General features: G+C 41.5%; 1 long non-coding RNA gene across 1 annotated transcript; it reads right to left on the reverse strand.

The window, feature by feature from the left end:
* Positions 1 to 767: 767 nt before the first annotated feature.
* On the reverse strand, positions 768 to 1894 carry LOC145423536 (uncharacterized). The gene is made up of 3 exons (XR_013904588.1): positions 1835 to 1894; positions 1626 to 1745; positions 768 to 885 (listed from the first exon to the last, which is right to left on the reverse strand). It is a non-coding gene; the product is annotated as an uncharacterized LOC145423536 (long non-coding RNA).
* Positions 1895 to 10841: the final 8947 nt, after the last annotated feature.

The raw sequence follows: 10841 nt of genomic DNA on the forward strand, positions 1-10841 counted from the left end.
ATAATCATGATTTCTCCCCATCTCTACTTACTAATGCTTTTTGTTTGTTTTCTCTATTTTGTCTATTTTACCTTGTTTTAATGATTTAATGATTTACCGTTATTCCTTACTGTGAAGCACTTTGGTGTACCCCCTGGTTTTAAACGTGCTATATAAATAAAATTGTATTGTATTCACACAACAATTCTGATTGCTGAAGTACTGAACAGGATAGGAAACAAAAAATGAAAGAAAATGCAGACAATATTCGGTACATGAACATAAACGCCCCCTCTCTTAATAAGTTACTTCACCATAACTGTAAAATGTTTCTTTTCACGTAAACAGCTTATTTTAACTAAGAATAATACAGCATAGTATTTCAGTTAAACACAATATACTATGTACATGTTTAGACATCCGACAGCTTGCCTGCTGTCGTTTGTCTTCTTGTAATTCCACCAACTCTTAAGAAAATACTTCATTTCTTAAAAACCTCATGTTAGAAACTACCATATAGTATAACTCCTGGGTGCATTTATTTACATATTTAAATTAAGCAATGGATTAGGAAAGAAAATCCCTTTAGAGATTAATTGTCATCCTTCCTAATAAATCTCAATATCAGTTTCAGTTAGGAGGGTTAGGAAATTACTATAGTTATAGATACACATCCATTTGGCTTTCAGTACTTTCCCCACTGAGTGTATGGCATTCAATCACATTTTTTTCATTAGGCCTTCATAGAACTAAATTTTTTGTTGCTGAGCTAGTTGCTGGATGATGTTATACTTATAATTTCCAGGATGTACTCCAGTTCTTAACCTTATGTTAGTATTGTGTGAGTATTTCCCAGTAGTGACTCCAGTTTCCATCACGGTCAGCACCATAACCAAACACATCAACCTAGGAAGACAAAAAATGAACATATGAATGAATGGGAAACAAATGCATGAACAAAATGTCCCTTTTTTTAACCAAACTCCAGACAATGGCTGCTGAAAAATGAAATGAACAGTTGGACAGCGACCTGAGCAAGCACTAAATGGAAGCACCATGATTGTACAATGACAAAACCTCTTATTGAGAGGTTTAGCTAAAAAGCTTTCCATGAAGGACTGTCCTCTACATTGTAGTCTAGTCACATCAAGAACAGGAAGCATCAGAAAGACTTGCAGAAGCTTTCACTTTCATAGGGCATGTGAATTGAAATTTAACGATTCACAGATTTAACCAGAATTCTTTAATCAAGTGATACTGGTGTTTAAACCCGTTCTGATCTTCACCAAAGACGTTTTGAACTTTTGAATAACTTTTGAAATGCATATCTATTTAAAAGGGCAATACAAAAAAAATGATGAACAAATTAACAAAGACTCAAATCGACCAGCTTGTATGACAATAAAAAACTAGTGCTGTCAGTGTTAATCTCGTTAAAATGACGTTAATGCCATAACCACATTAACACGGCAAATCTCCGTTAGCGACTTAGCGCGGATCGCCCAGTGCGTGGGGCTGCATGGTGTCGACATGTTAGCGCGATTCAGCCCCACGCACGGGGTGTGAGATTAACGATGACAGCACTATAAAAATCATATTTTACTTCGTACTTCTGGCACTTCGGAGACTGAAAACTTTGTACTTACCTCATCACAAATGTGAAGTGCAAGAATCAAAGCCATAAAGCCAGTGGATGGATAACGTCCCTTATTTCCAAGCCAAACCTCATGTACATATTTCATAAAAGCTGGATTTACCACCATGACCTGTTAGAAATTAGAATGAACCTTTAAACAGCTTTTATTTTTAAATATTACCATTGCCACCAGGAAGCTTTGCCATTGACGCTACTCACCAAATCCTTGTTAGTTTTGATCTTTGATTTCACTGGCATATATGACCTGTTGGAAACAGCATGACTTTGAAAAATATGAAGTAGGTGTTTAACAAAAACAAAGCTAAAAAAGGCATGGTCCGTCTTGAACATGGAGAAGGATCAGAGTAATGGTTTGATACAGAAATTCATCTTATTTCACCTGAAACTACATCCATTATCCAAATCCTTTTAAACTGTGTACATGTTGAATTCATGCACTGGCATTCTATTTTTGCATTTGATGTAAATTCTGTGCTGTGATGTCTTCATGGAATACATTACAGAAAGACTCAGGTAACAAGCGTCATATCTATACTCATTTGCTAACCGAGAACATGATACCTTCATCTCTGACAAAAATGTGGAGAGGTGTGGTTTGTGAGGATTTCCTTATGTACCCATGTTCAGGTTTGGAAACCGCTTCACCCATTTTATAAAGGATAGTTAGATAGTTAGTCACACCAGGACAAAGCTGTATCTTGTTTATTGCATCACAGATTACAGATTACACAAATGAAGAAAATCCCTTTTCTCTGTGGCTGCTTTCGTCCCCATAAAGTGTGAGTAACCACCGGACGAGCTATATTTCAATAATTTTTTTTATTGAACAACAAGAGGGTTGCACCTCACGACAAACGAACAAATACTGTTAACTATAAAAACACGTCCACAATCCACATATATTCATCTTTCTGTCCGATAAAGATCTTGGCATATTAGTTCCGCTCTCTGTCACTTATTAATGTGGACACACCCCGATTATGATTTTCCCCGATTATGAATCTTTTCCTTATAAATGTCACATGATCAAGATTATGTTAATTGATGTTATGTTTATCGATGTTATCCCCAATTAGCAGTATAATTATCAGTAGTGAGTAATTATCATTACTGTTAACCATAGCCCAATTAACTGGATATGGGGTTCCTGGGCAAAATTCTTCTGTTGGACTGTAATGGTCTAATGGTATGCATTTATTTTTAGGGAGAATATAGCTGGAAAAATTATTAATTAAAATTTTATTTATATAGCACCTTTCTCGACAGAATCACAAAGTGCTGCACATAAGATAACAAGTTATAAAAAGATAAAACTGTCATGGTTCTGGGTCAGTTTTGACCTAGTATTTGACCCAGTATCAGTGTGTCCAGCTTTGCTCCTCCTGTCTCGTTAGCCCCAATTTCTCCCAGCTGTGTCTCCCTCCTGTTACCCATTCCCTGATTACCACCCTGTGTATATTGGCCCCGTGTTTTCCTCAACCCAGTGTTGCGTCGTACCCTCAGATCCTGCCTGTGTGTTCCTGCTTGGTTTAATGGGTTGGTTTCTGTTTTGGTTTCATGCCAGCAATAAAAGCTGTGGTTTTCAGTTACATTTCATCTCGGAGTCCTGCATTTGGATCCACATTTCCACCTGCCCGCACGCAGAGCCCTGACAAAAACAGACAATATAAAAAAGCCTAGAATTAAGCAAAAGCAAAAGAGTCCAGAGTTTGAGGGAGAGAGTTCCACAGTCTAGGGGCCACAATGGCAAAAGCTTTATCACCTAGTGATGGGCAGATGAAGCTTCATGAAGCACTGAAGCTTTTCATCCAATTGGTTCACCCCAGCGCAAAGCTTCTTGAAGCTTCATTTGCTCTAGTAGGACACCTACTGGACGTAAAAATATTAGTTGGCATGAATTTGAAGAGTGTGGCCTTTTGCACACAGCCTGTAAATGTCAACAACAAAAGGAGTGTGTAAAACATGTATATTGTAGTATATATGGCTGTATACTGTGTATTTATACTGGCAGTATGGAAAATGATCATTTGGAAATGCTTAAAATGGAAATGATCATTTACTGTGAGGTGAGGTGTGGTTGGGGTGTGGACAGTGGATGTGCTTTTGTAACGTTGAGGTATAGACAGCTACACACTGAGGCTTTGAGCCTCAGTCCTGCCCACATTTTATTCTGTAAAAACTAAATTTCCACTGCTTTTATGGCCTTTTTAGTGGGGAGAACATAGCTAGGATTTAACGATTTAACAAATCTTTTAAATCCGTTGTCCTCCACAATGCTAAATGGCTGGGAGTCCTCGATCACCATGCTAACCAGGTCTTCATCTATTTGAGATTGTTCTCCTGAGGAAAGACAATAAAGACAAAGCACAAATATAAATATCACACACGTAACTTATAACAGCTGTATAATATTGTTATATCATTTAGTAACATTAATGCATGCTATATTATCATGGCATTTGATGGCTCACCTGATCTTGCTCCACAATCGGTGTTTCCCCTATTCTCATGCAAAGCTCTGTAGTGCCTAAGCATGGATGAGGTGTTGTTGTTATATCCCAGCTCCCTGGCACATAGCAAACACTTCACCTTGTACAAAAGTAAAGACAGCTTAACATAAATTGTATTGCACCATCAGTATTATGAAAATACATTTTCTGTTGAAATTTACATACCTTGTTGGGAGGAATAAAACCAAAATGTTCCCACACAGGGGAGGACAGCCTCCTCTTCTTAGCTGGCTCCATTCTCTCCTGACTTTCTCTCCTCACTCTCATAAACCTCCAAACTGTCTACAAACTCTCACTAACCGCAGCTCTCCATCAAACACCCACATTTTGAATAAGTCTGAGGGGTTTATATCTGTCATAGCTCGTGGCAAAGTTTGAACCACTTCGTGAACCAGTCACGTGGTACAGCCGGGCAGCGAGGCTTCGGATGTCATCATTTTCAGCTCCTCCCATAAATGAAGCAAGCCTCGATACGCGCATTGCGTTACTCGACACAAGCTTCGAAGCCTCGATACAGAATGTCACATCACTACTATCACCCTTAGTTCTCATCTTAGTTTTTTATAGCAAGTAAGCCCTGATCAGATGACCTCAGGGACCTGCTAGGGACTTAAGGCTGTAGCAGATCAGAGATGTAGGCTGGTGCAATCTGTGCAAAGCTTTAAAAGTCAAGACCAGGATCTTAAAATGGACTTTGTCAAAAGCCTAGCTGCAGCGTTTTTCACAACCTGCAGACGATGCAGATCACCTTTGCTTAGACACATAAACAGTGAGTTACAATAGTCCAAGTGTGAGGAAATAAATGCATGTATAGCAATCCAGTTTCCAGTTCAGAGCGAGATAAAATAGGGCTTAACTTAGCTACATTTCTTAAGTGATAAAAACAAGACTGAACCAGAGATTTAGCATGACCGTCCAGTGTCCAGTCCCTACCCTCACCTATGGCCACGAGCTGTGGGTAGTGACCGAAAGAACGAGATCGCGGATACAAGCGGCAGAAATGAGCTTCCTCCGAAGGGTGGCTGGCCTCTCCCTTAGAGATAGGGTGAGAAGTTCGGCCATCCGGGAGGGGCTCAGAGTAGAGCAGCTGCTGCTCCACATCGAAAGGAGCCAGCTGAGGTGGTTCGGGCATCTGACAAGGATGCCCCCTGTGCGCCTCCTGGGTGAGGTATTCCAGGCCTGTCCCACCGGGAGGAGGCCCCAGGGCAGACCCAGGACACGCTGGAGAGATTATATCTCTCGGCTGGCCTGGGAACGCCTTGGTATTCCCCCGGACAAGCTGGAGGAGGTGGCTGGGGAGAGGGAGGTCTGGGCCTCTTTGCTTAGGCTGCTGCCCCCGCGACCCGGCCCCGGACAAAGCGGATGAAGATGGATGGTCCAGTGTGAGAGTCGAGTCAAAAGTGACACTTAAATTCCTGACAGAGGATTTAACATATACTGAGAGAGGACCAAGGGCTTTCACTATGGGATAAAGATCTGTCAGGAGCACATATAAGGACTTCAGTTTTCCCCTCATTGAGTTGGAGGGCATTTGCAGCCATCCAACATTTGATCAAATCTAAGCAGTTTGTATTTGCTGAAATTACCAGCATGTTTAGTACATCAGGTTTGGTTGTAATTCATTTCCTGTTTTGTTTTATTGGCAAGTTGTTTCATGTGTCTTGTGGCTAGTTTAACTTCCCCTGCCTTTTAAGGAGTTTTTGCTGTGAGTAATCAGGCTCTGAGGACAATGGTACCCTGATTTCACCAAATAGAAAGAAGTCTGTCAGATTAAGTAGTTAATTTTTCCCAACATGTATCTTGTGGATTACTGGATGACCCAGACACTGCATTCTTTGTCAGACAGCTGCAGAGCTCACCCAGCACTCCATCCACACCATCAGCAACACAGAGAGAATCTGCATCAGCATCCTCCTCAGCCAGCCCTGCCTCAACACCGACCGAAACAGCCCCAACCCCAGTCAGGCCACCTGATTCAAAAAGAAAGAGGTGTCAGGTCTGCCCAAGCAGTAAGGACAGAAAGACAAATTTATTGTGTTTCAACTACAAAAAATATCTCTGCAAAGAACACACAAAAAGTATCACTTGTCACCTGTTCTGCTTTTCTTTTCTTTTTTTCAGTTTATATTAAAGTTCTATTGCTGGAAAAAAAAGACTTTTTTGCCCTTTCTTCATGTAAATATCTATGGGTCCAAAATTGACCCATAAAACCATAGATGTCACTTTAGTTGTTAATATTAAAATAAACCTTTATTTAAGAGATCTTTTCTATACCCCTCAGTATTAATCAGGTAACAGGTGACAACCTTTTATGTACTAATATGATTCTCTTGAGGTTCATTTTACCATTTTTTTTGTAATTGAAAATGAGGGGTATTCTGAGAAAAAAAGGCCCCACCACACCAAAAGTATTGAAACCAACATTTTCATGGATAAGGAAACCTAAGAAGGTAACCAAGAGATGAGAAACAAATTGGATGATAGCTTGTTGTTTTTAGTGTATTTTATAGCTGATTTAATAAACAGGTCAAAACCAACCCGTTAACATGAGCGATGATAACAGAAAACTAACACAAGAAGAAGGGTAAAGGTAGCTAGGTCCCAGCCTGCCCCAATCCCAAGGAGAAAGGGCGCTAGACTCCACCGTGTCCCTGCACCCAGGACCAGAACCCTCCAGACCCTCCACTGCTTTGCCTGAACTCATTGTGTCTCCTGTGACAGCCCACTACGACACTATTGCTCTGACTGGTTTCTCACCAGAACAATCAGAGCTGGCTATCCCGGTGAGTTTTCTGTTCCTGTGTTTTCTGCTCCTGCTTTCAACTATCCTGGGCCATTCCAACTAACCTAAACTGGCTAGCTAATTCTGTTCAGTTCCAGCAACAAGCGCAACCAGAGAGGCACAAAAGGAGCATTTAGGTGCCAAGCAGCTAAAGCCTGAACTTGAGTCTTGGGTGTCATATTCCCTGAGCCTGATATTGTGCGTCATTGTCTCAGCTGTTTAGTTTTCTCTCCTGTTACTGTTTGTGTATTTAACGCCTCATTCTCCCCTCAGTTATTTGTCTTGTCATACTGTGCTATACCCTGTTTTACTTCCTAGTGTTGCTGGTTTCACTTAAGTTTATAATATTTTTTACAATCGGAATAGTAAATCGTTTTTTTTGTATTTTTGTTTGCTTTGATTATCTTATTTTTGATTATCTTGCTTCTCTATTAAAAGTAATTTTACCTTTCTGAGCTTTGTCTTGTCTTTCTCCTGAAACAATTCATCTGTCAGGCAGGCAGGCACTGCCATGCTTTCATTTACTGTAAGGTTTCTCTAGAAGAGTGAGTGTTTGTCAATCACAACAAAACTATATCATCATGTTGATAAATATTAGTACAGATTGTACATATGAACCAGGGTCAGGACACTGTTCCAACTTACTGCTTCTGTCATGGTCCTGCGGCCATGACTCAGTGACTTTGTGTTTGTGTTCCTTATTGTTATTATTCTCTTTATTATTCTTGGGCTGTTTTGGGATGGTTTGTGTTTTGGGATTTTAGATACTGGGTTTTGGGTTTGTGCTCCCTCTATTGGTCCCTGGTGTTAGTGTTCCCCTGTCTCGTCAGGTTAATCAGGTCCAGCTGTGTCTCCCACCTGTGTGTGATTTCCCAGTGTCTCTTTGTGTACTTATAGTGTGTGTTTTCCTCTGCTCCTCGTCGCGTCGTCTGTATTCATACCTTGTGAAATCCCCTGCGTGCTCTCCCTGCTGTTCACCCTTCATGTTCAGGTTTGCCACTCCTTTGTGTAGTTTATCCCAGTTTAGTTCGTCCTTAGTTCTGTTTGCCATCTCCACTTTATGTCTGGTATTGTTAATAAATCACCCTTCACGTCTGAATAAGTGCTGCATTTGAGTCCTCCTTCCACTCTTCACACGGCCGCTGCCCCGAACCGTGACAGCTTCTCACATGCAGTAACATAGTATTTATTGACAGTCCAAATTGGTGAGGAGGTCTTTGATCCAGGAGCAGATGGCAGGGGAGATCTGAAGGTGGTACAGTTTGGTAGTGAGAATGTCCGGTATTTTGGTGTTGAATGCTTAGCTGTAGTCCACAAAGATCCTCACCTAGCTCTACCTGTTCTCCAGATTTCCCACTGCTCTGTGAAGGGTGATGGTGATGGTATCCCCCGTGGCCAGATACGCTCTGTAAGCAAACTGGTGGGGGTTGAGAGAGGGAGTTAGGCAGTCTCTGATGTTCCTAATCAACCTAACCTAATCACTCGCAACACTTCATGACCACAGGTGTGAGGTCTATAGGTCTTTAGTCATTGAGGCTGTCTATTCCAGTCTTTTGGGGGATGGGAAAGATGGTGTGGGCCTTCAGACAGGTAAGAACAGTGGCATGAGTCAGGGAGAGGTTGAACAGCCCAGTGACGATCCCTGCTAGTTTGCCCACACAGGCTTTTAACAAGAGGCCCTGTGATGCCTTTTTTTCCTGCTTCTATGTCAGGGCTGGTGAAGACCGGGTGAGCAGTACTTACATGTATTATATTACAAGGGAGTGCCAACTGCTTCCTGGCTAGTCACATGTTTGAAAAACTTATCATGCTTAACACATGAGTCATTTTTGCATGGTTTCATCCAGTGCTAGTCAAAACTACTGTATGTTAGCATGTTTACTGGTTCCTTTGAGGCAAATCCTGTTCTAACCATGCAGAATGGTGTGGCTGTTCCACTGTCTCTGTTGAAAGTGAAATATATCAATAACTATTATTTACATTATTTTATATAATTATAGTTATAATTTGTTTATCTCTACATTATGACTCCTGTTAGTAAGTGGGATACATTAGGGAGCAAGTGAACATTTTGTCCTCAGCAGTGATTTGCTTTTTTTTTTTATTTCTGAGTTTTGCAGTTTAGCACTGATTTGTTAAAACCAGGAAAAATGGGCAAGTGTAAGGATTTAAGTGAGTGTGAAAAGGGCCAATGGATATGCTGAACAAGCAAGTCAGCTCCATGGAGCCCCCACCTCACAGCTTACAGCACCTATTACCCACATAGCAAAATTGGTATGGCCTGAATCTGGCCCCCACAATGTGCTTACACACAGCCAACATACCGCAAAGAATGACGGCCCTTTGGTGGCCCATGTGTGGTTTACCTCTGGCAAACCTGATCTGGGCCACCAAAGTGTCGTCATTCTTTTTGGTATTTTGGCCATGTGTAAGTTGTGTGCAGCCACGGGCCAGTTGCAGACACTATGCTGGCCCTGTGCTGGCCCAGAACAGTTTCACCTCTGGCTCCAGATGTCAGCCTAATGTGTACCTTAACAGAGCCATGTAATAACAACATAATAGTGCAAAAGAAACATGGCGAAACTATATTCAGACAGGGAATGGACTGATTCGTACATAGGGCTTTTCTGCTTTCCCGGATTACTCACGGTACTCTATACAACATGCCACATTCACCCAATCACACTAGGTTTTTGATAAAGTAAACCCTCACAAACCTGTCAAACCTGCATTTGCAACGTTGGCTACCATAGCAGTATAGTATTGCAACGTGGCAGTTAGGTCTTCTAACTAAAATAGGAAAATAGGATCATAAATAGTGCCATCATTGTCAGACCTGGCCCACATCTGGTTGACATACACCCTGCCATGACACCAGCCAGTCAGAAGTGCCAGCTTGATGCACAGGCCAGACCTGTTTTCTATGAGCGTGGGCCATGTAAACCAAACCGAAATCAGGCCAGATGTGGCATGCCATCACACAAACAGTGCCATCTATGCCAGGCCTGGCCCTATCTGGATCACATACCACTTACCATGCCAGAAGTCAGCCAGCAGTGCCGGCTTGACACCAGATCTGGGCCAGACCTGTCTGCTAAGTGGGTACTATCTATCTATTAGCAAACCCAGGAGTTGAAGAGGAGTTGGAGGAGATTAGGAAATCGCTTAATTTCATGCCTGATGAACTGAGCAAAGTGGCTAAACAACAAGGTATGCTACATCACCAATGGATGAAATAAAACAACTAAAAAACCTCATAAAGGACAAGGACAAGAAAATAGACGACTTGGAACGGCGAATCGAGACCCTTGAACAATACACAAGAATGGATGATTTAGTCATAGGTGGACTGGAGACGCAACACCGAACCTACGCCAGAGTAACAGCTGGCGGAGGTAAAGACGGTGAAGATGCCCCAGTAGAGGAGCTGCAAACGCTTGAACAGCAAGTGATAAAATTCCTTCAAACGAAGAATGTAAGTATTCAGAGCCATCATATCGCCGCATGCCACACGCTCCCCAGAAAAGACAGTTAAAGCCATCAATTATTCTTCGGTTTGTGAGTCGCAAAACAAAGATTGAGTTACTGAAACAGGGAAAGAAGCTAAAAGGGACTGGTGTGTATTTAAATGAACATTTAACGAAAAAGACTGCTGAAATTGCAAGACAGGCACGCAGCCTGAAACAAAATAAGATACAAGAGACATGGACGAGGAACTGCAAAGTAATGAGACTAAATGGCACTCCCGAAGAAGCGAAAGTTGTGATGATAAGAGAAAGACTTAGAGCAATATAAATAATCAGGAATCTGCTATGGAATCTATTGGAAAAGTGACGATTGGATAATAAACAATGGGTATGGAAAGTGTTTCTGGCCTTATGGCTCAAAAACAATGGAAAAGACAACAACAAAA

Source organism: Astatotilapia calliptera, chromosome 22, assembly GCF_964374335.1.
Source record: "Astatotilapia calliptera chromosome 22, fAstCal68.1, whole genome shotgun sequence".
NCBI classification, from domain to species: Eukaryota; Metazoa; Chordata; class Actinopteri; order Cichliformes; family Cichlidae; genus Astatotilapia; species Astatotilapia calliptera.